Raw genomic sequence first — 26,885 nt, 5'->3', positions numbered from 1 at the left:
CGTGAGGGTCCGCTCATCACTGCGCGCACATACTGTGCGACCGCAGTTTTAATTTATTTTGCGTTTGTTAATTATGGGCAATGATTGTGTTAAGAGGTAGTTAACCTGTTTATGTTTTGGTCGGATTTGTATGTTGACAATGTGGTTTTGGGTTAATTGTGTAACCTGTTGATGGTAAGCCTGGGGGGAGGGGCTAAGGGTTCAAAAGGGACGGTGCTGGCGCTGGAGGATGTCATTCGGGAGATTGTTGCGGTGAAGGCAACAGCTTGACTGTGTTCGGGAGATTGTTGCGGTGAACGTAATAGCTAGACTGTGTTCCGGAGATTGTTGCGGTGAAGGCAACGGCTGGACTGTGTCTACTCCATGAGTAATAGACAACCTAGTTTGGTAGCTTTGATTTTGTTTGTTTGATTTGTACTGTTTCACTTTTGTAAAACAGTATATATATTTTTTTGCTGCTGTATAAATAAAGTATTGGAGCTTAAAACAACCGACTAAGCCTATGTTTCGAATGGACAAATAGATCCCCGTCACACCCCTAGATCAGGTCTCTAGTAATTCTGCTCAAAGTGCACCAGATTGAAGCATTTTAGCTCAAATCTTGCCTTGGGCAGCAAATTTGTCGGAACCGGCCCTGCTCGTTCCTTTATAGTTTTTACTTCTGGCAATTGCATTTACAGTTCAAGTCTTAGAAAAGTGGTGTCAATATGTTCGTGATCATCCTGCTGGAAAAAACGTGGGTTAGGGTTGGTATTATAAATGTGTGTTTCTGAGTTCATTTTCTACAGTATTCTAAAATCCTATGAAAAAATCACATTCGCATTTTGTCGATGGAGCTCTTGTGATGCTAACTTCCAGGTTGGCCTACATAAATACATCACCACTGCACCAGTCTATGGCATCCATTAGCCGTCTCAATTTGGAAAACTAAACCAAATGTTTTTTGTTTTGACATACAGTACATTTGTGACCTGCTCTATCGAAATCAGTCGCATTGACCCGAAGGCACATTTTGAGTTGTATACACTGTGGGAAAGAGGAGATTCCCAGCTTTCTAATGATATCACGATTGTTGTTGTACTCCAAATATTAAACAAAATATGTCACATTATATAATGACTGTCACACAGTCATCATTTTGATAAAAAGGCCTTTAAAGTTTCCTCTTCTCTGGAATCCATCGATCTGATTGATTATTAGCGTAGCAAATGATAAAAATACTACGGAGGGAAGATATTTTCGTTTGGATTACTGGTCTGGGGGAAGCTCGCGAGTGTGTGTGTATGTGTGTGTGTGTTTGTGTATCTTTGCGTCTGTGTGTGTGTTTGTTTCCCGGGGAAAACACTCACGAGAAACACCGGCTGTTGTTATGCCTGCTGTGACGTTAAGTTACTCAGTTCTCCACTTGTAATTATGCCGTTACAAGCTTCAAAGTTGTATTTATCATATGAATTTGCCGAAACAAGTTTAATATTCTGAAAGCCAAGACTTTCTTTAAAATCAGATGAAAACAAACTGTAACGGACCTTGCCGTTGTCACGATCTTAGTTTTATGTCCCGATTTTAGTTTTGTCTGTCTTTGTAACATCCCGTCATGTCTGCTAAATTATTCATGTCATGTTAATCAGGTTCATGTTATTGTTTCACGTTTAGTTCATAGCCCAGGTTAGATTTATGTTTAGTCAAGTATTTTTATTCACCTGTCTATTCCTGTCATTGTACTTCCTGTTTTATTTTTGTACTTACCTCTTGTCTCTCATTTCAGGTCCCCTTACTTCCTCCCTTTGTGTGTCTGCCCCGCCCCTGATTGTTTCCACCTGTTCCTCCTTACCTCATGTATAAATAGTCCTGTCTCCCTTTGTCCTGTGCCAGTTCGTCTTGTGCCTTGTGCCATTTAGAGAGCCAGCTTGTCTCGCCAAGAGATTATTGTACTTTGTGAACATAGTCAAGTTTATTTAGTTTGTAATTTGCTTTGCTACGTTTTGCCTCTCAGGAGTGATTTTTGTTTGAACTTTATACTTTTCCAAAGTAAAGACTTTTTTGAACAAACTTTCTTTTGAGTCGTGCATTTGAGTCCAAGTGTCTGTCAAGGTTCCTAACAGAACGAAATGGCCAAAAAAATTGACTCAGCCGACTCCGGTTCCATCAAGGCCGATGTGTTAGCGCAGGAAGCTAAGCCAACCCTCCATGCTGAACAGCTGTCTTCCATCAACCAAGGAATGATTGGCCTCACGGATCGTTAGGTTGAATTCCAATCAGCTGTAACCAACCAAGTAAATCACCTGGCACTTCAAATGCAGCAAGTTCTCTCACACCTCAAAACCGGTGCCTCTGCACCTACTCCAGCAATGCCAGGTCCACCGTCTGTTGCTGTTGTTTCGGATCACACCACCCCACCTGGATCGACGCTTCGTCTGGCTCCTCCTGAGAGGTTTTCCGGGGACTCTGGGAACTGTCGACCCTTTCTGGTACAGTGTGAACTACAATTTGCTCATAACCCTGCTATCTTTGTTTCGGACCAAGCTAAAGTAGCTTTCATGTTGTCCCACATGTCTGGTAGAGCCACTGCTTGGGATACAGCCGAGTGGTCAAGAAACTCGCCCATATGTCAGTCACTGAACATGTTTACCCAGACCCTAAGCCGTGTGTTTGATCACCTTCCAGAGAAGCCTCACGAGTCATTATGCAGATCAAACAGGGACAACAGAGAGTGACAGACTATGCAATAGATGTTCGTACCCTAGCAGAAGACAGTGGGTGGAACACCCCTGCTTTAATTGATGCCTTCATGAATGGTCTTCAAGACTCTATAAAGGACCAGGAGGAGAGAATCAGAACCAGTGCACGACCTCCGAGCCACATGGGGCGCTCACCTGCCTTTCGACACCCATGGAGCTCCAGTCCACCTTCCTCAGCTTCGCCCAAGGAACCAGCGCCCTCGGCTGCACCGGAGGAACCCATGCAGCTGGGCAGAGCCAAGGTCTCTCCAGAAGAAAGACGGCGCCGAGTCCAACAAGGAAGCTGTTACTACTGTGGGCATCAGGGTCACGTGGTGTCTTCTTGCCCAGTAAAAGGAGAGGCTCATCGGCACGACGGAGGGCGCCGGTGAGCCAATTCTCTGCAACTGATTTCCCTCCACGTTCATTGACCATGGTAAATATTCAAGTGCGTGACCAAGACATTACTGTGGGGGCATTAGTCGATTCAGGTGCCAACGAAAGTCTGATGGACTGGAGTTTGGCAAAGAGACTATGCATCAAGACTGTTCCGTTGACTTCCCCTGTTACTGCCAGTGCCTTAGATGGCAAGTTATTATTTAAAATAACCCATGTATCTGAACCTGTCCAAATAACCATTGACAATACACACATAGAGGAAATGAAATTCCATTTATTTGACTCTGCACTACACCCCTTGATTTTGGGTTATCCATGGCTGATCAAACATAATCTGATCATTGACTGGCGATCAGGGAGGGTTAAGGACTGGGGCCCAGGCTGTAGGCTGACCTGTTCAGACCTTCCTAGGTTCTCCACAGAACCTGAAAAGGAACAAGACAAACACACTCATAAGCCTGATTCCATTTCAGATTATCCCGACCTGACTAAAGTGCCCTTGTGTTATCAGGACTTAAAGGAAGCATTTAACAAAACTAGGGCCATGTCCCTACCTCCCCACCGACCGTATGACTGTCCCATTAACCTGTTGCCTGGTTCTCAGATCCCTAAAAGGAGACTTTACTCTCTCTCTGTACCGGAAAGGGAGGCTATGAAGTCCTATATTGACTCTTCTCTAAAGACTGGACTCATCAGACCATCCTCCTCCACAGCGGCCGCTGGGTTTTTCTTTGTCGATAAGAAAGATGGTACCCTCCGTCCATGCATTGACTATAGTCCCCTTAATGAAATAACAGTTAAAAATAGATACCCACTCCCTCTCATGTCTTCAGCCTTTGAACTTTTGCAGGATGCAAAACTCTTCACCAAACTGGACTTGAGAAACGCTTACCATCTCATTAGGATACGAGAGGGGGATGAGTGGAAGACCGGTTTTAACACTCCCAGTGGTCACTACGAGTACCTAGTCATGCCATTTGGATTATGCAATGCTCCAGCAGTTTTTCAGTCATTTCTCAACGATGTGCTGAGGGATTATCTCAACAAGTTTGTATTTGTTTATCTCGATGACATCTTGACCTTCTCACCCGATGAGGAGACCCACACCCATCATGTCCGCCAGGTACTGCAAAGCCTGATGGAGAATCAACTCTACTGCAAGGCTGAAAAGTGTGAGTTTCACGTCAAGACCGTCTCCTTCCTGGGATAGATCATCTCGGCCAACCAAATCCAGATGGATCCAGAGAAGGTCAGTGCAGTGGCCAATTGGCCATCTCCCACCAACAGGAAAAAGGTGCAACAATTTTTAGGCTTTGCAAACTTTTACAGGAGGTTTATAAGAAACTTTAGTGGCATTGCAGCACCTCTACATGCTTTAACCTCTCCCCATGTCATGTTCGAGTGGAATATACAGGCGGATGAAGCTTTCCAGAAGCTCAAGAAACTGTTCACGACTGCCCCAATCCTCACAGTGGCCGACCTACAGAGACAATTCATCGTTGAGGTGGATGCCTCCAACGATGGCATTGGGGCAGTGCTGTCCCAAAGATCTGTCCAGGACAACAAGCTACACCCATGTGCGTTCCTTTCACGTAAGTTGACATCCGCAGAAAGGAACTATGATGTGGCGAATAAGGAGCTTTTAGCAGTTAAAACAGCTTTGGAGGAATGGCGTCATTGGTTGGAGGGGGCTGAACAACCATTTCTAGTTTGGACTGACAATAAAAACCTGGAATACATTAAGAACTCCAAAAGACTGAACTCACGCCAGGCTAGATGGTCATTGTTTTTTAATCGGTTTCATTTTGTATTGTCATACAGACCAGGAGCACAGAATGTTAAACCTGATGTATCGTCACGCTTGTACGATCCTGAACCTGTTGCCAAAGAGCCCGAGAGCATCCTTCCACCTAACCGTGTGGTTGGAGCAGTTTCATGGCAAATAGAATCAGTGGTGAAGCAGGCAAATGGTGAATACACTAGGCTCACACGTCTATGCTCAACTGTCATCCTGGAGTGAAACGCACAACCTTCATGATCAAGCAACGTTTCTGGTGGCCGGCTATGAGGAAGCAGGTGGAGGAACAAGGGACAAGACCTCCACTGAAGCACAGAGGGGGTTGCTGCAGCCACTTCCCGTTCCTCATCGGCCATGGTCCCACATCTCGATGGACTTTGTCACCGGACTACCGATATCAGAAGGTAACACCACCGTCTTGACGCATTCATGGTTTTCCCAGGGACATTGTGTCAGACCGGGGCCCACAGTTCGTTTCCCGTTTCTGGAAGGAGTTCTGCCATCTCCTTGGGGCCACCGTGAGCCTTTCCTCAGGATATCACCCCCAGTCGAATGGCCATTCAGAGCGCATTAACCAGGAACTAGAGACCTGTTTGCGCTTCCTGGTCTCCCAGAACCAGGCATCCTGGGGCAAGCACCTGATGTGGGTGGAGTACGCCCACAACACGCTGCCCACTTCCGCAACAGGACTCACACCGTTCCAGTTTGTGCACGGCTACCAACCACCTCTGTTCCCTGCCAATGAGGCCGAGGTCACGGTCCCATCAGCTCACGCTATGGTCCGTCGGTTCCGCCGGATCTGGGCCGGTGCTCGTCGGGCTCTCTTGCGCAGTGCCAGCCGGATGAAGGAGGTGGTGGATCGACGCCGGAGACCTGCTCCACCGTATCGGCCTGGACAAAGAGTTTGGCTAGCTACCAAGAACTTACCCCTCCACGTCATGTCGGGAAAGCTAGCTCCAAGGTTTGTTGGTCCATTCCCGAAATCGAAGATGATAAACCCGGTGTCTGTGCAGTTACGTCTACCCAGGTCATTAAAGGTCCATCCAACGTTTCATGTTGGCAAGATCAAGCCGGTCAGGGAGAGCTCATTGGTGCCCGCCTCTAAACCCCCTCCACCCCCCCAGATGGTAGAAGGAGGCCCCGTCTACGCCGTAAAGAGACTGCTGGCAGTTCGTAAGCGAGGGCGAGGAAGACAGTTCCTTGTGGGCTGGGATGGGTACGGTCCAGAAGAGAGAGCATGGATCCCAGAGAGAGAGCATTGTTGATCCGGCCATGTTTAATGATTTTGATCGGGATCACCCAGAAGTTCCTGGGACGTCAGGAGCCATCCCTAGAGGGGGGGGTACTGCAACATCCCGTCATGTCTGCTAAATTATTCATGTCATGTTAATCAGGTTCATGTTATTGTTTCACGTTTAGTTCATAGCCCAGGTTAGATTTATGTTTAGTCAAGTCTTTTTGTTCACCTGTCTAGTCCTGTCATTGCACTTACTGTTTTATTTGTGTACTTACATCTTGTCTCTCATTTCAGGTCCCCTTACTTCCTCCCTTTGTGTGTTTTCCCGCCATCGTCAGCGTCTGCCCCGCCCCTGATTGTTTCCACCTGTTCCCCCTTACCTCATGTATAAATAGTCCTGTCTCCCTTTCTCCTGTGCCAGTTCGTCTTGTGCTTTGTGCCATTTAGAGAGCCAGCTTGTCTCGCCAAGAGATTATTGTACTTTGTGAAAATAGTCAAGTTTATTTAGTTTGTAATTTGCTTTGCTACGTTTTGCCTCTCAGGAGTGATTTTTGTTTGAACTTTATACTTTTCCAAAGTAAAGACTTTTTTGAAACAACTTTCTTTTGAGTCGTGCGTTTGAGTCCAAGTGTCTGTCAAGGTTCCTAACAGTCTTGTCATGGGTTTTATTTTGCAATTCTGTTCTCCCTAGAGGTTTCTCAATACTCTAATTTCCCCTCCTCAACTCCTCGACTCCTCGGTCCTCCGGTAGTGACACGGAAATGAATTTCAGCGCGCCATGTTGAAAGACATCTAATTTTTCTAAATGCAAATCGAGGACCGAACATCAAGGAGGCTCTCTGGAGGAGCTCTAACCGAGGAGACACTGATGTGTCCTCCACGGCTCCTCCGCGGATGCATTTCCGGGAACGGTGGAGGCGTAACGCAAGGTAAATGGTAAATGGTAAATGGACTGTACTTATATAGCGCTTTATCCAGTCTTTAAGACCCCTCAAAGCGCTTTACATACTACATGTCATTCACCCATTCACACCCATTCATACAGAGCAGTGTACCTTACTCTATAGGACCTAACATTCATACACATTCACACACCGTTGGCCATGCCATCGGGAGCAACTCAGGGTTAAGTATCTTGCCCAAGGATACATCGACATGTTGACTGCATGGGCTGGGATCGATCCCACAACCTTCTGGTTGAAAGACGACCGCACTCCCTCGCAGCCACAGTCGCAAGGCCAGACTTATCTCAGCCAATGACAGCTCTGCATGCATCCTTGATATTATTTTAGTAACTGCTTTCATCGTGACGCGATATTTACAGTGAGAACAGCTGTGAGGTCCGTGCAGAAAGCAGAGCAGTGTGATATATCACTCAGTATAACAGGCCTACATTACTCTCTGTATGTGTATGCTGTAGTTTAGTAGATATCTACAAACAAAGAGTCGATATTTTTCTAAGACCATTTAGTGCTTCACATAATAAAATACACAACGGCTGTAGCCTGATTATGCTTTAGGAGCTGTAGGTGTGTGTGGTACAGTGTGTAGGTGTGCGTGTTGTACAGTGCGTAGATGTGGCGGACAGATGGGTCTCAGTTGGTTTGGTGTCCATGCTTACTTTTAATACTTGTAAATACAACTAATTTCAATTCCCCATTTCAGCGACCAGAGAGAGGCGGGGATATAACCAGTCTCTGATTGTGTTACGTTATTATGAGAGTGCTCTCATACTTGTTTGATTCTGAAATTGCATATATTTATATAAATATATTTGTGTGTATATGTCCGCATCTGTAGCCTGTTATTGTCTCATTATACCGCACTGTCAATTAATTAAAAATAAATATAAAAGTTGTCATGAACACATCTGTCCATCAGACAGAGTGCTGCTGTGCCTCCTGTCATCATTAAAGGACGTCTCTTTAAGTACCGGTCCCAGAAGCCATGGTTCAGGCTCCAGTTTCGGCTCCAGTACTGGCTCTCCGGCCGACGCCAGCTCCCCGTGTCCTGTCGGCGTGCCAGCCGACTCCAGCTCCCCGTCCCCTGTTGGCTCTCCGACCAACGCCAACCCCCCGTGTCCTGTCGGCGTACCGGCCGACTCAAGTCCCTTCTTCATCGGGGGTCCCGCCGACTCAAGTTCCTTCACCGTCGGGGGTACCGCCAACTCAAGTTCCTTCTCGAGTCCCCTCTCGAGTCCCCTCTCAAGTCCCCTCTCAATTCCCTTCTCTAGTCCCCTCTCAAGTCCTTTCTCGAGTCCCTTTTCAAGTCCCTTTTCAAGTCCCCTCTCGAGTCTCCTCTTGAGTCCCCTGTCAAGTCCCTTCTAAAGTTCCCTCTCGAGTCCCTTTTCAAGTCCCTTCTCAAATCCCTTCTCATGTCCCTTCTCTAGTCCCAACTCATGTCCTGTTCCATTGAGGGTCCAGCCGAAACCTGTTTTGTCGGGGGTCCTGCCAACTCCATGTCCTGTCCTGTTGGAGGTCCAGTCGACACCAGCCCTTGCTCCGTCCGGGGTCCCACCGACACCAAATCCTATTCCGCCGGTGGTCGAGTCGGCCACGAACCCGGTCTGTCCGGTCTGTCCTGTCCGTGCCCGGCTCCCATGCCCGCCGCGGCCTTAGCCGCTTCTCTGCCTCTGCCGTGTCCCCGGGCTGGCCGCCCGAGACCACCTCCTGTTCCTCTGCCTTGCCCCCGGGCCGGCCGCCCAAGACGACCTCCTGTTCCTCTGCCTTGCCCCCGGGCCGTCCGCCCGAGACCACCTCCTGCTCCTCTGCCTTGCCCCTGGGCCGTCCGCCCGAGACCACCTCCTGGTGCTCTGCCTTGCCCCCGGGTAGTCCGCCCGAGAACCCGTCCTGGTCCTGGTGTTGGAGTTGACGTGGACGTCTTGAATCCGTCCCTTGAGGGGGGAGGTTGTGTCTTGTCTTCCTTCCTTTGTTTTCCCTCCTGTGTCTGATTGTCTGATTGTGTTCACCTGTTGCCCTTATGTTTCTGCCTCCCCTGCACAGCTGTCCTGTGATTACCCTTCTTTGTATTTAGTCTTGTCTTGTCCTGTGTTCCCTGTCGGTTCATTGTCTTTCCTGTCTCCCTCCATGTTGGTCAAGTTCAGTTTTTGTTTACCCCGTGCTACCTGTTTATTTCATGTCACGTTTTTTCAGTCATCAGCTTATTTTAAATAAAGCTCGCCTTTTGTTCCTAGACCTTTTTGTTTTTTTTATTCTGCATTTGGGTCCTACCTTTTCCCGAATCCTGACAGCCGTGTTATCTATGAATACTATACGACTTACATTCATAATTTCAGCCGGACGGAGGGGGGGCGGCGCTGCGGAAGAGCAGATTGTGAGTGAGAGGTGCCTGTCATCTTCCCTTTACATATGCTGAAAGCCAAGACTTTGTTTATTTAAAATCAAACAAAACGCAAATCCACGTTTATTTTGAAATGAGCCGTTGCGACTTCCGACTGATTTCGATAGAGCAGGTCACATTCGTGAAATGCTTAACTGGTGTTTATCAAACAAATAAACCAGAATGGAGTAATTCTTTGCAACAATATATATTGTCCGCTGAATGATGAGGTCATTTGTAGGATATTACTTATCAACGACTGAATTTTGTTCCCTTTCCACAAAGTTATGTTTGCTGTTTCCAGTCCTCTCAATTCTGCCTCGCTAAATATATGCTAAATATATCACACATTATTTCCTGTTTGGCAGGCGTAAATCTCAGATGGATACTTGATTGCATATTTGAATCTTTTGACTGGTAAAGATGGAATGATGGTGGCTTCCGGAGCCTGTGGGGGACATTACAAGCCATTTCATCCACTCTCAACTGGATCTGGATACATACGTGTGAACAGGGCCAAGCATAGAGAGAGTAAAAAAGGAAAGAAGTGAGTTGAAAAGTTCAGCCTGCTCCCCGCGGGCTATAAAGGGCTGGTACTGACACATATTCTTCATCATACATTCGTCTGCTCGCTCTGTTTTCATTTTCTTCGGAGCTGCCCTCATTTAGCCTTCCCCTGAAATCCACTTCTTCCTTTATTCCTGCTTTTTTTTTTTTCCTCCCACTCACATCCCCTCTGTTGCTTCCATCTGTGCAGCAGGCAGTAGATTAAACAGAACTGGATCCCATTACACACACATCACATTCACGCTGCTGTGTGTGTGTGTGTGTGTGTGTGTGTGTGTGTGTGTGTGTGTGTGTGTGTCGTCATGTTCATGCATACTGTGTTTAATATCGCACACACACACACACACACACACACACACACACACACACACACACACACATCCACATGTGTCTATGCGTGTGTGCCATCAGAGGGATGATGGCGTAGCAATCGGAGGATGGTTCATCAGGAGGTCACACACACTCTCGCACACACACACACACACACACACACACACACACACACACACACACACACACACACACACACACACACACACACACACACACACACACACACACACACATACACTGAACGGCTGCAGAGAGAGATGGATGGCAGTCTGAGGCTCCCTGCTGCTTTGGTAGGGAAATATATGGCACTGAGGAAGTCATGGTAACACACACACAAATGCACACATGCACACACACACACACACACACACACACACACACACACACACACACACACACACACACACACACACACACACACACACTTTAGAGGGAGAGGATATTTGAAAATATGAAAGGTGGGGGACAGAAGGTGTTGGACAGAGGATAAACGAGAGCAGGAGGACAGGAGAAGAGGAATGGTTGAATAGAAAAAAGAGAAAGAAGGTGAAGACAGCAGATGGAAAATGCAAAAGTACAGCAGATAATCCTCACCTCATAAAATGAAGTGGAGGATGATGAGAGACGAGTAAGGGATGAAAGAGAGGAGGAGGAGGGTCAAAACAGGAAGATGAATTAACTTCAGGGGAAAGAGAATAGATGAAGAAAGTAGGAAAGATAATCACATCAACCCAAGTAAAAAATAAGAAGTGGAGATAAAGAAGATAGAAATGATGAAAAACACACAACAACATCAAACTTAATGACCAAACACTTCATAATGCTACTAAGGCTGTTGTCTTGCACTGTGAATTATAACACTCAATTAACACAACAAACTAATTTTGTTTTTTCTTTACTTAAATAATAATACTTATTATAATACATACGTTTACCCTTTAGCCACATTACTTTTTTTACCTAATATACTGCAGTTCCATATGAATTTAACCCAAATCCACAACTGTTCCTTAACCAAGTAGTTTTCCTTTTTAGACAAACATTGTCTGTTGGGCCCTTAAAAGCACAATAAGGGTCCAACTGACCATGTTTGCCCTAAACCTTTGGGGACACAGGAACACACATTATATGTTTTAACTGTAAACCTCCATGAAGGCTTCTTCAAATAAAAATCAAACCACATTTGACCATAGTGATATTTTCGCTTGTTTTTCATAATTTCTTTCTCTCCATGTCTTATTTGTTATGATGATCCCAGGACTGTGGAGTCTTCAGCTTCTCTTGTTTATGAGATAAATAAATCCCGTTTTACAATTCAATTGAAATAGCTTTATCAGCATGACGATAACATAAGTACAATTGCAACTTCCATACACAAATACACCTTTGAAACAAACTGCTCAATTCTGACGATAAGCAAGAACAACATTTTTTCAAGGAACACCAGGATGAAAGATTCGGTCAATTCATATAAACCATTAATAAGAAAATAATAAGAAAAACGTGAGATGTGAGACCTGGTGTAGCAGGTCAGTCCGAGTCCCTCATACTGTGTCAGGCAGACAAACTGTCCTGTAAGAATGCAGCTTTCTTTATTTTCATTTTCTTTTTTACATAATTGAGGATGCTTACTATTGAGTTTTGTGAAGAATTGTGTCCGTACAGGTTCAAATTGTTGGCATTGTGTGAGAAAGTGCTGCTCTGTCTCCACAGCAGTTCCTCACACTGATAGCATGATCGCTCCTCTTTTGGCAGCCATGTTTTCTAATACCTCCCTGTTTCTATGGCCAGGCTGTGAGACCTCATTCTGAACTTTGTCAATATTCTTTTATTTTCAGCTAAATAAATGACTTGATTTTTTCAAGCAGAACTCTGTTAAGCCCGAGAGACCCCGGTACCGGGGGCCTCCTGCAACATCTTGAAGGAAACAGTGTCTGAGGGCATGTTCATTTAATAAACTATGAATGTTTTATATCCATATAACGGAAAGAAACTCATCGAACTGATCATTTTAATTGAAAAAAAACACACAATGCTAACGCAGGCTAGAATGTGCAGGTTAAAATGTTAATCGTTTGAATTGATCAGTTATAAATAAGTGTTCCTCTGTGTGAGTCTACATTACCAATTTTGTCAGACTACTCACAGGCCCCCTAAAAACAGGGCTTCATGTAGAGGAAAAGTGGATTGGGTTTCTTCAGAATCAGAATCAGAATACCTTTATTCATCCCACAGAGGGTACATTCAATTTGTCACAGCAAGAAAATAGCCAAAGACAGCTTAATATCAATCAAGAAGCTTGCATAAAAATGTTAAATATAAAACTAGAAATTACACAATTTACAAAATACACATCCAGTTGCAACCAGGTGAGTCTTGACAGTTGCTCTATATTAAAATTAAGTAGAATGGAATAAAAATATGTAGATAAACATAAGAAATTCAAGTAAAAATGTGCATTGACAATAGCCTATATAACAGGTACATTACAATATAAACAGTGTTTACCGCAGCAGTCACACAGACCAACTCATACTAACATGACCTGAATTTGATATGAATGATTCTGAAATGCATAAATGCAAAAATGATATATGACGGACCATAGTCTTTACTATGGTATTGATAATACATGTACATATACCAAGTGAAACATTAAAGTATTGTAAATATTAATGCATTCATTATTTTTTATAGTCTGAAAAGCTCTTAATTAGTCCATAACGAACAAGTACGTTTAACAGTATTCGAATGCTAATATGCTGATACGTTTGTTTGTTTATTAACTTAAGGGAGTGTGTGTGCGTGCATGTTGATATTTTGATACTCAAAACCTAAAATACATTTTATGATCGGGGTCTCGACAGTATAGTATCATATCTTATCATTTTAATGTTGATTCACTTGTTGATGTTCGTGAACATGTAAATGTGCATTTATTGGATTACTATAATATTCACGTGGTGCTTCCAGTTTTCAGCAGGAACCCAAAAACAATTGAACCAGGTTCTATCAGTTCTGTGCAATGAGGCTCACACTTCCTTCATACTAACCTCATACACTTTCCTTTAACAAGGGACCGCCCTGTCTTTTTATTACATATTAGCACGCTCAGTGTCTGTGTAAGGTCAAGCTCAACTATTAGAAATAAAACCTTACATTGTTTGGATGCTATACGTCTTAATCTGTATGATTCTTGGATGTGTCTCAGCTACTTAGCTCCCCGCAGAATGTGACCTCTGGCTGACCTCTGCCCTGTGTGTGACTGCAGACTGTCAGAGGGGCCTGAGGTGGATCTGGGACCCCTGACTCCCTCATGACCCCTCTCTGTGCCCAGCACAGGGTCTGCACACTCGTATTGATTTCTACTGTACTCAACTCACCGTTTGTCTCATGTGTCACATGTGTTTGTGTCCCTGAACACAGCGAGCTTCCTGTCCAACATCTGCACCACATAAACACCCCCACATGTGTGTGTGTGTGTGTCTGCCTTTGATTGCGTGTGTGTATACACCAGTCTCGCTGTGGATTGCTCCCCATATATCATCCTGTGTGTGTGTGTGTGTGTGTGTGTGTGTGTATGTGTGTGTGTGTGTGTGTGCGTGCGTGCGTGCGTGCGTGCGTGTGTGTGTGTGTGTGTGTATGTGTATGTGTATGTGTGTGTGTGTGTGTGTGTGTGTGTGTGTGTGTGTGTGTGTGTGTGTGTGTGTGTGTGTGTGGGTCTGTGGGTGGGTGTGTGTTTCCCTTTCTTCAGCACGTGAATATGACACTGTAGGCCTTCCGTACTTCTATAAACCTTTAGTCAAAGAGAGAGAATATGGGAGCTTCTCTTATTCTACTCTTTTGGTAGTGATTCCACCAAGTGTGTGTGTGTGTGTGTGTGTGTGTGTGTGTGTGTGTGTGTGTGTGTGTGTGTGTGTGTGTGTGTGTGTGTGTGTGTGTGTGTGTGTGTGTGTGTGTGTGTGTGTGTGTGTGTGTGTTAGGGGTTTCACAACTACCAATATTTACTAGTCGACACGTTTTTCAAAATAGTAGTCGACTAGTCGACTAGTTGTTACGTCATAATAAAGACACACAAAGAGAGGTTTACAACTGTATTTTCTATTGGAACTCATACAGTAACATTAAAAACTGCATTTTAATTTGTGTTACATGGATGAGTAAATAACAAACAGTAACTGGACTCACCAAAATCGACAGCAAAAAACTCTTGTTTACATAAATGCCAAGTAAATCCAGTGCGCAACACTTTATTCGCTGTCCTCTACGATAACGTCCACCTTTCCATATTTTTGGTTTGAACACCAACGCATCGACATGTGAGGGAAGGAGGCTTGACCACTTTCGGGTGACAGTGTTGCCTGCCAGGGAAAAAACCCTCTCACTCGGAGTGCTTGTGGCTGGAATAGCCAGGTAGCTCCTCCAAAGCGGGGGAAGCGGTGCACGTTTTCTGCCCACCACTCCAGTGGATTATCCATTGTGGGGATATGCGGTGTCCGCTGGCAGTAATCCCGTAGTTTATCATCCGCATCACTGTTGACCCGTGTTTTCTTGCTGTTCGTTTGCCTCTGTTCAGTGCTGACGCCGGTCCGTTGCTCACTGGTGCTAGCATTACTGCTAGTGCTAGCTGTCGGCAGCGGGTGTTTCATCTTCAGATGGTTGCGCATAGCAGATGCATTTGTATTGTACTTCAGTACAGCTGTACACAACTGACACTTCACTGTGGAGTTGGTTACATCTTCTTTGAAGTACTGCCATACATAAGAATGTTGGACGTGTTTTGTAGCATTTTGCAGCACCTCGTTTACCTCCATTTTTTTCACGACTAGTTGACTAGTGCCTACAGCGCCGACTAGTGGTAAAGGTAGTCGACTAGTCGATTAGTTGGTGAAACCCCTAGTGTGTGTGTGTGTGTGTGTGTGTGTGTGTGTGTGTGTGTGTGTGTGTGTGTGTGTGTGTGTGTGTGTGTGTGTGTGTGTGTGTGTGTGTGTGTGTGTGTGTGTGTACGGCGTGTCTCCTTTGTGTTTGTGTGTGTAGCGGCTCGTTCACTCATCCTCTCCTTCAACATTCCTGCTGAGCAGAGCAGAGGTCACTGCCAGGACAAGTCACGCTGAGTGTGTGTGTGTGTGTGAGTGTGTGTGTGTGTGTGTGTGTGTGTGTGTGTGTGTGTGTGTGTGTGTGTGTGTGTGTGTGTGTGTGTGTGTGTGTGTGTGTGTGTGTGTGTGTGTGTGTGTGTGGGGGGTGGGGGGGGGGCCCTCCCCTGTCCAGGATGAAGGATGGAGCGAGGGAGGTGAAGGAGAGGTGAGAGGGTGACGGGGAGGGGGTCAACTCACGGTCAAATGCAAACCCCTCGTCCCCTTGTCTACCTTCCTCTTCTACACCTCTTTCTCTTCTCCTCTTACCCTTCACTCCATCTTCTCCTTTTCCTCTTCTCCCCCTTCTTTTCTTAGTTCCTCTTCACATATAATTTCGTCCTCCTCCCTCTTCCTCTTGTCTTTTCTTCTTAAATCCCCCTCCCCCTTGAAGATGTAGCCCCTTCAAACTATTTTTAGTTGAGGAAAGAATAGAGGACACAGAGAGACATACTTGCTTCACACACACACACACACACACACACACACACACACACACACACACACACACACACACACACACACACACACACACACACACACACACACACACACACACACACACACACACACACACACACACACACACGACCCTGAGCATTAATGGATAAAAAATGAGTGACCTTTGACCTCTTACACTTCCCTCCCTTCTTGTTCCCTCTACTCCCTCTACAGTAGACTCCCTTCTTATCTCCTTACATATTCTCCTCTTTCTTTCTTTCTTTCACTTCACAGAATTATTCATTGTTCCTGCACATCAAGCATTGTATCTTTGTATTCAGTGATGGAATGTAAATAAGTACATTTACTCGAGAACTGTTCTTGCAAAAATGTAATGTAATTTGACTTTACTTTAAGCAAATATTGCACTGTTTACATTTATCCATAGATTTAGTTAACTGACCTACGTGGCATATTTAGATTATTAATACAAAATATAAATAATAGATAAAATGTGACATATAATGATAGGTCAAGGTAGCCAGCAGTGGCTAAATAAAAAAATACAAATAAACTGTAGATTTTACCAAGTTAAATAATAAAGTAATGTTAACATGAATGCATTAATAATAATAAAAGAATGATATAGTCCGCCCAATAATTCATTATTATTTTGGTATATCTTGACTTAATACTCTCCACTTAAGTAGGTGAATGTGTGTGTGTGTGTGTGTGTGTGTGTGTGTGTGTGTGTGTGTGTGTGTGTGTGTGTGTGTGTGTGTGTGTGTGTGTGTGTGTGTGTGTGTGTGTGTGTGTGTGTGTGTGTGTGTGTTAGGGGTTTCACAACTACCAATATTTACTAGTCGACATGTTTTTCAAAATAGCAGTCGACTAATCGACTAGTCGTTACGTCATAATAAAGACACACAAAGAGAGGTTTACAACTGTATTTTCTATTGGAACTCATACAGTAACATTAAACACTGCATTTTAATTTATGTTACATGGCTGAGTAAATAACAAACAGTAACTGGACTCACCAAAATCGACAGCAAAAAACTCTTGTTTACATAAATGCCACGTAAATCCAGTGCGCAACACTTTATTCGCTGTCCTCTACGATAACGTCCACCTTTCCATATTTTTGGTTTGAACACCAACGCATCGACATGTGAGTGAAGGAGGCTTGACCGCTTTCGGGTGACAGTGTTGCCTGCCAGGGAAAAAAACCCCTCACTCGGGGTGCTTGTGGCTGGAATAGCCAGGTAGCTCCTCCAAAGCGGGGGAAGCGGTGCACGTTTTCTGCCCACCACTCCAGTGGATTATCCATTGTGGGGATATGCGGTGTCCGCTGGCAGTAATCCCGTAGCTCATCATCCGCATCACTGTTGACCCGTGTTTTCTTGCTGTTCGTTTGCCTCTGTTCAGTGCTGACGCCGGTCCGTTGCTCACTGGTGCTAGCATTACTGCTAGTGCTAGCTGTCGGCAGCGGGTGTTTCGTCTTCAGATGGTTGCGCATAGCAGATGCATTTGTATTGTACTTCAGTACAGCTGTACACAACTGACACTTCACTGTGGAGTTGGTTACATCTTCGTTGAAGTACTGCCATACATAAGAATGTCGGACGTGTTTTGTAGCATTTTGCAGCACCTCGTTTACCTCCATTTTTTTCACGACTAGTTGACTAGTGCCTACAGCGCCGACTAGTGGTAAAGGTAGTCGACTAGTCGACTAGTCGATTAGTTGGTGAAACCCCTAGTGTGTGTGTGTGTGTGTGTGTGTGTGTGTGTGTGTGTGTGTGTGTGTGTGTGTGTGTCTGTGTGTGTGTGTGTGTGTGTGTGTGTGTGTGTGTGTGTGTGTGTGTGTGTGTGTGTGTGTGTACGGTGTGTCTCCTTTGTGTTTGTGTGTGTAGCGGCTCGTTCACTCATCCTCTCCTTCAACATTCCTGCTGAGCAGAGCAGAGGTCACTGCCAGGACAAGTCACGCTGAGTGTGTGTGTGTGTGTGTGTGTGTGTGTGTGTGTGTGTGTGTGTGTGTGTGTGTGTGTGTGTGTGTGTGTGTGTGTGTGTGTGTGTGTGTGTGTGTGTGTGTGTGTGTGTGGTTGTGTATGTGTGTGTGTGTGTGTGTGTGTGTGTGTGTGTGTGTGTGTGTGTGTGTGTGTGTGTGTGTGGGGGGGGGCCTCCCCTGTCCAGGATGAAGGATGGAGCAAGGGAGGTGAAGGAGAGGTGAGAGGGTGACGGGGAGGGGGTCAACTCACGGTCAAATGCAAACCCCTCGTCCCCTTGTCTACCTTCCTCTTCTACACCTCTTTCTCTTCTCCTCTTACCCTTCACTCCATCTTCTCCTTTTCCTCTTCTCCCCCTTCTTTTCTTAGTTCCTCTTCACATACATTTTCGTCCTCCTCCCTCTTCCTCTTTTTTTTCCTCCTTAAATCCCCCTCCCCCCTTGAAGATGTAGCCCCTTCAAACTATTTTTAGTTGAGGAAAGAATAGAGGACACAGAGAGACATACTTGCTACACACACACACACACACACACACACACACACACACACACACACACACACACACACACACACACACACACACACACACACACACACACACACACACACACACACACACACACACATATATACACACACACACACACACACACACACACACACACACACACACGTGACCCTGAGCATTAATGGATAAAAAATGAGAGTGACCTTTGACCTCTTACACTTCCCTCCCATCTTGTTCCCTCTACTCCCTCTACAGTAGACTCCCTTCTTATCTCCTTACATCTTCTCCTCTTTCTTTCTTTCTTTCACTTCACAGAATTATTCATTGTTCCTGCACATCAAGCATTGTATCTTTGTATTCAGTGATGGAATGTAAATAAGTACATTTACTCGAGAACTGTTCTTGCAAAAATGTAATGTAATTTGACTTTACTTTAAGCAAATATTGCACTGTTTACATTTATCCATAGATTTAGTTAACTGACCTACGTGGCATATTTAGATTATTAATACAAAATATAAATAATAAATAAAATGTGACATATAATGATAGGTCAAGGTAGCCAGCAGTGGCTAAATAAAAAAATACAAATAAACTGTAGATTTTACCAAGTTAAATATTAAAGTAATGTTAACATGAATGCATTAATAATAATAAAAGAATGATATAGTCCGCCCAATAATTCATTATTATTTTGGTATATCTTGACTTAATACTCTCCACTTAAGTAGGTGAATGTGTGTGTGTGTGTGTGTGTGTGTGTGTGTGTGTGTGTGTGTGTGTGTGTGTGTGTGTGTGTGTGTGTGTGTGTGTGTGTGTGTGTGTGTGTGTGTGTGTGTGTGTGTGTGTTGTATGTTCTCTAATAACTGTAATACTGATTCACTCCATTATTTGCATATTGCTTTTTTTTCACATTTAGACATATCAATGTGAATGTATAGATAACAAATATATAACTAATTGTGCCCATGTGACCCATACAAAATGTGTGATCACAATGTTATGTTTATATTTAATATCATTTTAGAAACCTGTTTAACAATGCACAGCAAGGGGCAGTAGATGGCAGGGTAACACTGCCGTATAAAGGGGTTTGTTGTGATTTGCGCCTGCCGTAAACGGACTGATGTGGAGACGGTGCTGCCATTGGCTTGCCATTCTGACAAGACCCGCCAAACGAGCAGCTAAGGATTTTGTTGTTCATCATTTCTCCTGTTTTGCAGGAATACTATCTGTCATCGCGCCCTGCATAGCGGGGCCTGTTACAGATTATTGGGGGCTCGTCCGGGATTAGCATCGTTTGAGACGACCATATGCTGATCCAGTGATATTGGACCTAAAGGACCGGACTGACGACGTGTTGCCGGAGTGGAGGTGCTTCCAGTTAACGACTCAAGAGGTAGAGAGACCAGATTAAAGGGGATCTACGCCTAGGAGTGCAGAACTGTTTGCCACAGTTGCCCACAACACACAGGATGGCTAACAACGAGAGGAAGAGACTAAGCTGGTCCATCAAGAAAGGACTTCATCAGCTAACAGCAGATGAAGCGTATGAAGTTGCCACACACCTCGATCCAGTGGAAGGACTTGACTCATCAGAGCTTAACAGGGACGACGAGGAGGGCTGTGTTGAGTATATTGCTGCAAATATGAACAGTATGACTCTACTAAACCTAGAAGATGAGGGAATGTCAATGTTGTTGTGTCTACAAGATACTGTTGATTTGATTATTGCAAACTGTAGCAGTGGTACAGTGTGTTCGAAAGAGGGTGAAATTGATACTTCTGTTAAGTCACCCATGATGTTATTTGCTACTGTTAACGCTAATCAACAACTTGAGCCATTAGACAATCCAACTGAGACTCGCATTCATGACACAGACATACAGAAACTGTTAAGGGGCTTAGAGGAGGTGCAAAACAAACTTCAACACAGTGTCACCACACCGAGTTCAGATAAACCGCAACCTCACTCTAGCCAACCCAGTAAGCAGCATACACCTAACTCACCACCTACATTTACAGAAGGACTCTCTAATCCCACCCGAGAGAGCATGATTTCCCTTAAAGATCTTTCCCTTCTGCATAGAAGGGAGTTTAAGATTCATGGAGGGCAGATAACTGACACTTCATCAGTCATTAGCTTTAACAGCTTATGTAAACAGATTGAGGAAGGCTGCAGAGAGCAACACACTGACGACGAGATCATTAGAGCGGTGTTACGCATAGTAAAGGGTGGAAACTTTAAAGACATGCTGACAAACAAGGAAGATCTTAAAGTCACCGAGCTGAAGAGTTTCCTGCAGTCCCACTTTGGCGAGAAGAGCAGCACAGAGCTCTTCCAGGAATTGATGTGTGCTAGACAGCATGAAAATGAAGCTCCACAGCAATTCCTATACCGCATGATAGGACTGAAACAAAAAATAATATTCACCTCCAGGCAGGCAAATGCACTTATTAAATATGATGCATCTACACTGCAGGGTGTGTTTTTGAATGCAGTCTATCAAGGCATGGGAGAGAGACATGAGGATGTCAGACGGGAGCTGAAACCACTGCTTGCTGACCCCACTGTGTCTGATGAAGCTCTGTTAAGGCAGGTTATCAAGACTACGATGGAAGAAAGTGAAAGAAAGCGCAGACTGGGACGCAGTTCCAACCGCAAGTTAACTCAAGCACACAGCATACTCGCTGAACCTGAAGAGATACTCAGCAGTGTGGGAGAGACTAAAATCAAAAGTAAGGATAATGTCATCCAGAGATTGAGTGCTCAGGTTGAGGCTTTAACACAGGCAATGGAAACACTGAAACAGCTATCAACAACGACCCAGGTGCCTGAGGGGCGACATCAAACCACCCACCAGTGTTGCTCTGACAAAACCAGACCAGAAAAGAAGACCAGGAGACCATATGGGTGCCCACAATGCATAGCTCAGGCTCAACCAAACTGTAGCCACTGCTTTTTCTGTGGGGAGGAGGGTCATCGTGCTGTAGGCTGCTTGAAAAGACAGAAGCAGGCGGGAAACGGGCACCGGTCAGGGCAACGGGACGACCACTGACCGACCCAAAGGACAAGTCCCACCCCCAGGAGGTTGCAGCAGCAAGACAAAGCACTGGTCATACACCTATCAACACGCAGAAAAATAACGAACAACACCCAATCAAAAAGATAGCTCCGTTAATTGGCCGAAAGTCGCTATTGAGATGTAGCATGAACGGTTACGCCATAACCGCTCTTTTAGACTCTGGGGCCAATGTGAGCATAATAGACAGTGCTTGGAAAGATAGATACTTACCTGGACAAGATATTAGACCCCTCAGTGAACTCATGGAGGATGATCTCTACGTGACGGCTGTCACAGGAGATGCAGTACCTTATGAAGGATGGATTGAAGTGGTAGTAAACCTGCAGGGAAACGATGATCCAGACTTATCTATTCGAGTGCCTTTCCTAGTGAGTCGAATAAAAATAGACAGACCAATAGTTGGTTTTAATGTCATCCAGGAACTCTTTAGGAGTCATGAAAGTAGACCCAAAGTTATATCTATCCTTGTCAACTTGCTTACTGGTGCTTTGGGGATTGACAGTGCTATGGCAGAAGCTATGGTGAGTTTCATAAAGACTGAGCAAAAACAGGAACAACAGAATACTGCAGTAAAGATAGGCAGGAAAGAAGTCACTATTTATCCTGGCCAGGTAGCTTATATTAAGTGCAGGGTACCAGTAGATATTAGTGAATCTGACTCACTTGTGCTTTTCGAACCCAATCCCGAAGCTACACCACTGGCACAGCTGAGTGTTGGAGAAGGACTAATGGCAATCCAACAGACAGAGAGACCTTTCGTAAAGGTGCCTGTGTCAAACCATTCCAGAAGTGCTGTGACTCTGCCCAGCTGTACTGTTCTAGGCAACATCGAAACCATTGATAGAGTGATAGAGACAGACAACCCAAGCAGCAAGGACAATCAAGGCCAGGCAAATATAGCCAGTTCTTCCACATCACCACACTCTAACAGTGACAAACCCACTTCTGCACTGTGGCACCCACCTGTGGATGTCAGCCACCTGAGTGATGAGCAACAGATGAAGGTGGAACAGATGTTACACGAGAAATCGGCAGCCTTTGCTAAAGATGATGGGGACATAGGCTGCATTCCCAGCCTGCAAATATCCATCAACTTAAAGGACAACATCCCAGTTCAGCGCACATACAGTGCAGTGCCCAAGCCCCTTTATAAAGAGGTTAAAGAGTACATCCAAGACCTGCTTGTAAAAGGGTGGATAGTTAAGTCCAAATATCCGTACTCAGCTCCTGTAGTCTGCGTCAGGAAAAAGGATGGGTTCCTAAGGTTATGCATCGATTATAGAATGTTAAACCAGAAAACAGTTGCAGACCGTCACCCATTGCCTCGTATCCAGGAACTCATCGACACCCTAAAAGGCCAAAGCTGGTTCAGCATTTTAGACCAAGGCAAGGCCTACCACCAGGGCTACATTGCTGAAGGATCCAGACACATGACGGCATTCATCACCCCTTGGGGGCTGTATGAGTGGGTGAGGATACCTTTTGGACTCTCCAACGCCCCTGCTGCTTTTCAGCGCAGCATGGAGGAAATGTTGGACTCTCTGCATGACAACTGCTGTATCCCTTACCTCGATGACATCCTCTGCTACTCCGACTCCTTCACAAGCCATGTTGAGGGAGTACGTCAAGCCCTGAGAGCCTTGCAGTCCCATGGTGTCAAGCTTCGACCAACAAAGTGTGAGCTGTTCCAGAAAGAGGTCAGGTATGTTGGGAGGCTGGTCTCTGCAGACGGTGTCAGGACTGACCCAAAAGACATTGATGCCATCATGTCCCCGAAAGAGAAGAGGCCAAGCACAGTTGGAGAAGTGCGGAAGTTACTGGGTTTCTTAAGCTACTAAAGAGCCTATATTCAAAACTTCTCAAGCATTGCAAAACCAGTTTATGATCTGTTACAAATTAAAGGAAACTCTACCGTGACACAGGGGAAACATAAGGTTGGAAAAGGAGCTCAGCTGCCCTCAAGGACACCTGTCCTGTGGACTGATGATCACCAAAGGATCCTTGAACAGCTGATTGACACGCTTTCACACCCACCTGTGTTGGCCTATCCGGATTTCGAACTGCCATTTGTGCTTCACACTGACGCCTCTCAGCAGGGACTTGGCGCTGTGTTGTATCAACGACAGGATGGAAAATTGAGAGTCATCGCCTATGGTTCAAGAACTCTGTCTCCCGCTGAGAAGAATTACAACATGCACTCAGGGAAACTGGAGTTTCTTGCTCTTAAGTGGGCGATATGTGTGAAATGTAGGGATTACCTGTTCTATGCACCCCATTTCACAGTATACACCGACAATAATCCCCTAACATACATGATGAGTACGGCCAAGCTGAATGCTGTGGGTCACCGATGGGTAGATTAGCTAGCAGACTTTAGGTTGGATGTCAAATACAGGCCAGGAAGAGTGAACATAGACGCAGACACGCTCTCTCGTCTCCCTCTTGACATTGACACCTACGTCAAAGAGTGTACTGAGGAACTCACAAGAGAAACCATCCAAACCACATGGGATGGTTGTGAGTCTGCAAAGAGGCAGGATGTTGCTTATGTTGCTGCATTGGACCTGGCTTCATGCTCAAAGTCACCTTTGAATGTGTCACCCCTTACCATTGACCACAGTGAGCTCGTCAATGCCCAAAGGAAGGACCATGCAATCGGTGAACTTATCAAACTTAAAGAGGCCAAGGCAGTATTGACCAATGAGGACAGGAAGAGAGCCAGTGGTACACTCAGAAAGCTCATGAACGAGTGGGGAAAACTGCACATGGAAAATCAACTGTTGTACCGGACAGCCAGTCAGCGGCAGCAGCTCGTCTTACCATCACAATACCACCCCCTGGTACTAAAGCATCTCCATGACGACATGGGACATGTTGGGGCTGAAAGGGTCATCCACCTGGCTCGAGACCGTTTCTACTGGCCTTTCATGAAAAAGGACATTGAAACCTATATAACCAGAAAGTGCCCCTGTATCAAACAAAAGAAACCTGTGACACACGTCAGAGCACCAATGGGCAGCATCACTTCATCTGCACCACTTGAGCTTGTGTCTATAGACTATATGCACCTGGAAACTAGCAAAGGGGGCTACGAGTACATTTTAGTAGTTATTGACCATTTTACCAGATTTGCTCAAGTCTATGCAACAAAAAATAAATCTGGCAGAACAGCTGCTGAAAAAATCTATAATGACTTCATTCCAAGATTCGGCTACCCGGCCAGGTTACACCACGACCAAGGCAGAGAGTTCAAAAATGACCTGTTCAAGACCCTGAGGCATCTGGCTGGAGTTGCTCATTCGAGGACAACCCCATACCACCCCCAAGGAAACCCAGCTGAGAGGTTCAATAGAACACTGCTCCAAATGTTGAGGACCCTGGGAGAAAAAGAAAAGAGCAACTGGAAAGACCACTTATCGCTGGTGGTACATGCATACAACTGCACCAGGCATGAGGCAACAGGCTTCTCACCCCACTACCTCATGTTTGGACGGCACCCGTGTCTCCCAGTGGATTTAATGTTTGGTCTGTCAGCCAAAGGTCAGACTGAAACAACACAGGGCTATGCTAAGAAATGGGCTCTGAGAATGAAAGAGGCTTACCGGATTGCATCTGAAAACAGTCAACACTCCAGTGCAAGAAACAAGAAGTACTACGACTGTCACATCAAGGGAGTTGTGCTCCAACCTGGTGATAGAGTCCTAGTCCGCAACATGAGTGAGAGAGGTGGACCTGGAAAATTGAGGTCCTACTGGGAACAAACTCTGTATGTCGTCAAAGAACAAGTTGGTGAAATTCCTGTGTACAAAGTGTGCCCTGAGACAGGTGGTGATAAGATCCGTACCCTCCATCGAAATCTCCTACACGTTGTCAATGACCTACCTGTAAACTTGCCTGAACCAACAGGAAATCCGCTACCACCTAGAGGGAAGAGCAAGAGTCATCATGTTGAGAAACAACGACAGAGAGAGACATTACAAAGCAGTGACTCAGAAAACTCTGATGATGAGGCACCTAGAGTACGATACTGGCTAAGAGTACCCCCACAAGCTGGACTTCACTCACAGAATGTTGAACCTAGCTCTGGATCTCAGCAAAACACAGACGGTCCGAAAAGGGTACCAGAACCACATGGATATAGAGTGCCATCGAGATATCATACACCAGAACAACATGAGGTTGTTACACCTGAGAGAGAACAACCAGAAGAACGGACTGATGAGGAAGACCTGCCTGTGGATTCTGAAGCACCGGAAGAGCATGAGTATGTACAAGTACCCTATGGCTATGACCGACCTGTGACACCTTAGGATGAGCCAGTGAGGAAATCCACACGGGACAGGAGACCTCCTCAAACGTTGACATATGACTCCCTTGGTCAGCCATCCTTCAGATCATGTGGGCCTACAGACCCAGTGGGACTCTATACTGTACAAGCCCTGCCATTCTGGAGAATGCAGCCCGTTCCTATGCCACATTGCACTACACACCAGACACTGCCTTACACTACACACCAGACACTGCCTTACACTACACACCAGACACTGCCTTACACTGTAATGCTACCATACATACATGCATATTGAGAAGGAAAGATTGTTACACCCACTCTCATACATATTGCGTATTGTGTATAAGTGTTTTCAAGTTCGAAGAGAAGGGTCATAAGTTAAGAAGTTGATGGTTAATGTCGGGAGCCATTTTTCTTTGTCGGGGAGTGTGTGACCCATACAAAGTGTGTGATCACAATGTTATATTTATATTTAATAGCATTTTAGAAATCTGTTTAACAATGGACAGCAGGGGGCAGTAGATGGCAGGGTAACACTGCCGTAAAGGGGTTTGTTGTGATTTGCGCCTGCCGTAAACGAACTGATGTGGAGACGGTGCTGCCGTTGGCTTGCCATTCTGGCAAGACCCGCCAAACGAGCAGCTAAGGATTTTGTTGTTCACCATTTCTCCAGTTTTGCAGGTCAGTTTTGTATACATATTGTCACAAGTGTTATAAATATCCACGGTAGTGTTGTGTCACGATGTCCTAGTTTTTGAAGTGGTGTTTGGACGTTGTTTATAGTCTTCAAATCTGCGTAGGAGACTGTCTCGTGGTTGCTGTGTGCGCGTGTGTGTGTAATGGCGGTCGCTATTTTAATGTAGCATAAGCTCTTTGGTCAAAGTGAATGCAAGTACATGTAATTGTTTACAGCTCCTGTACATTTTGTACTTACATATCTTCTGGGTTTATATCCTAAGTATTTTGTGTGTGTGTTTTTTATTATCTGTATGTGTTCTATGGTCAGAGTTAATACATAAATGCTTGTGGGA

The 26,885-nt window shown here is 45.2% G+C and overlaps 1 long non-coding RNA gene across 1 annotated transcript in view; it reads right to left on the bottom strand.

The window, feature by feature from the left end:
- Positions 1-26,885, bottom strand: part of LOC307017354 — a 527,538-nt gene that overhangs the window by 278,517 nt on the left and 222,136 nt on the right. The gene's annotated exons all lie outside the window — the stretch shown is intronic.

Source organism: Notothenia rossii, assembly GCF_949606895.1.
Source record: "Notothenia rossii genome assembly, chromosome: 8".
NCBI lineage: Eukaryota > Metazoa > Chordata > Actinopteri > Perciformes > Nototheniidae > Notothenia > Notothenia rossii.
This window is presented reverse-complemented; position numbering and strand designations above follow the sequence as displayed.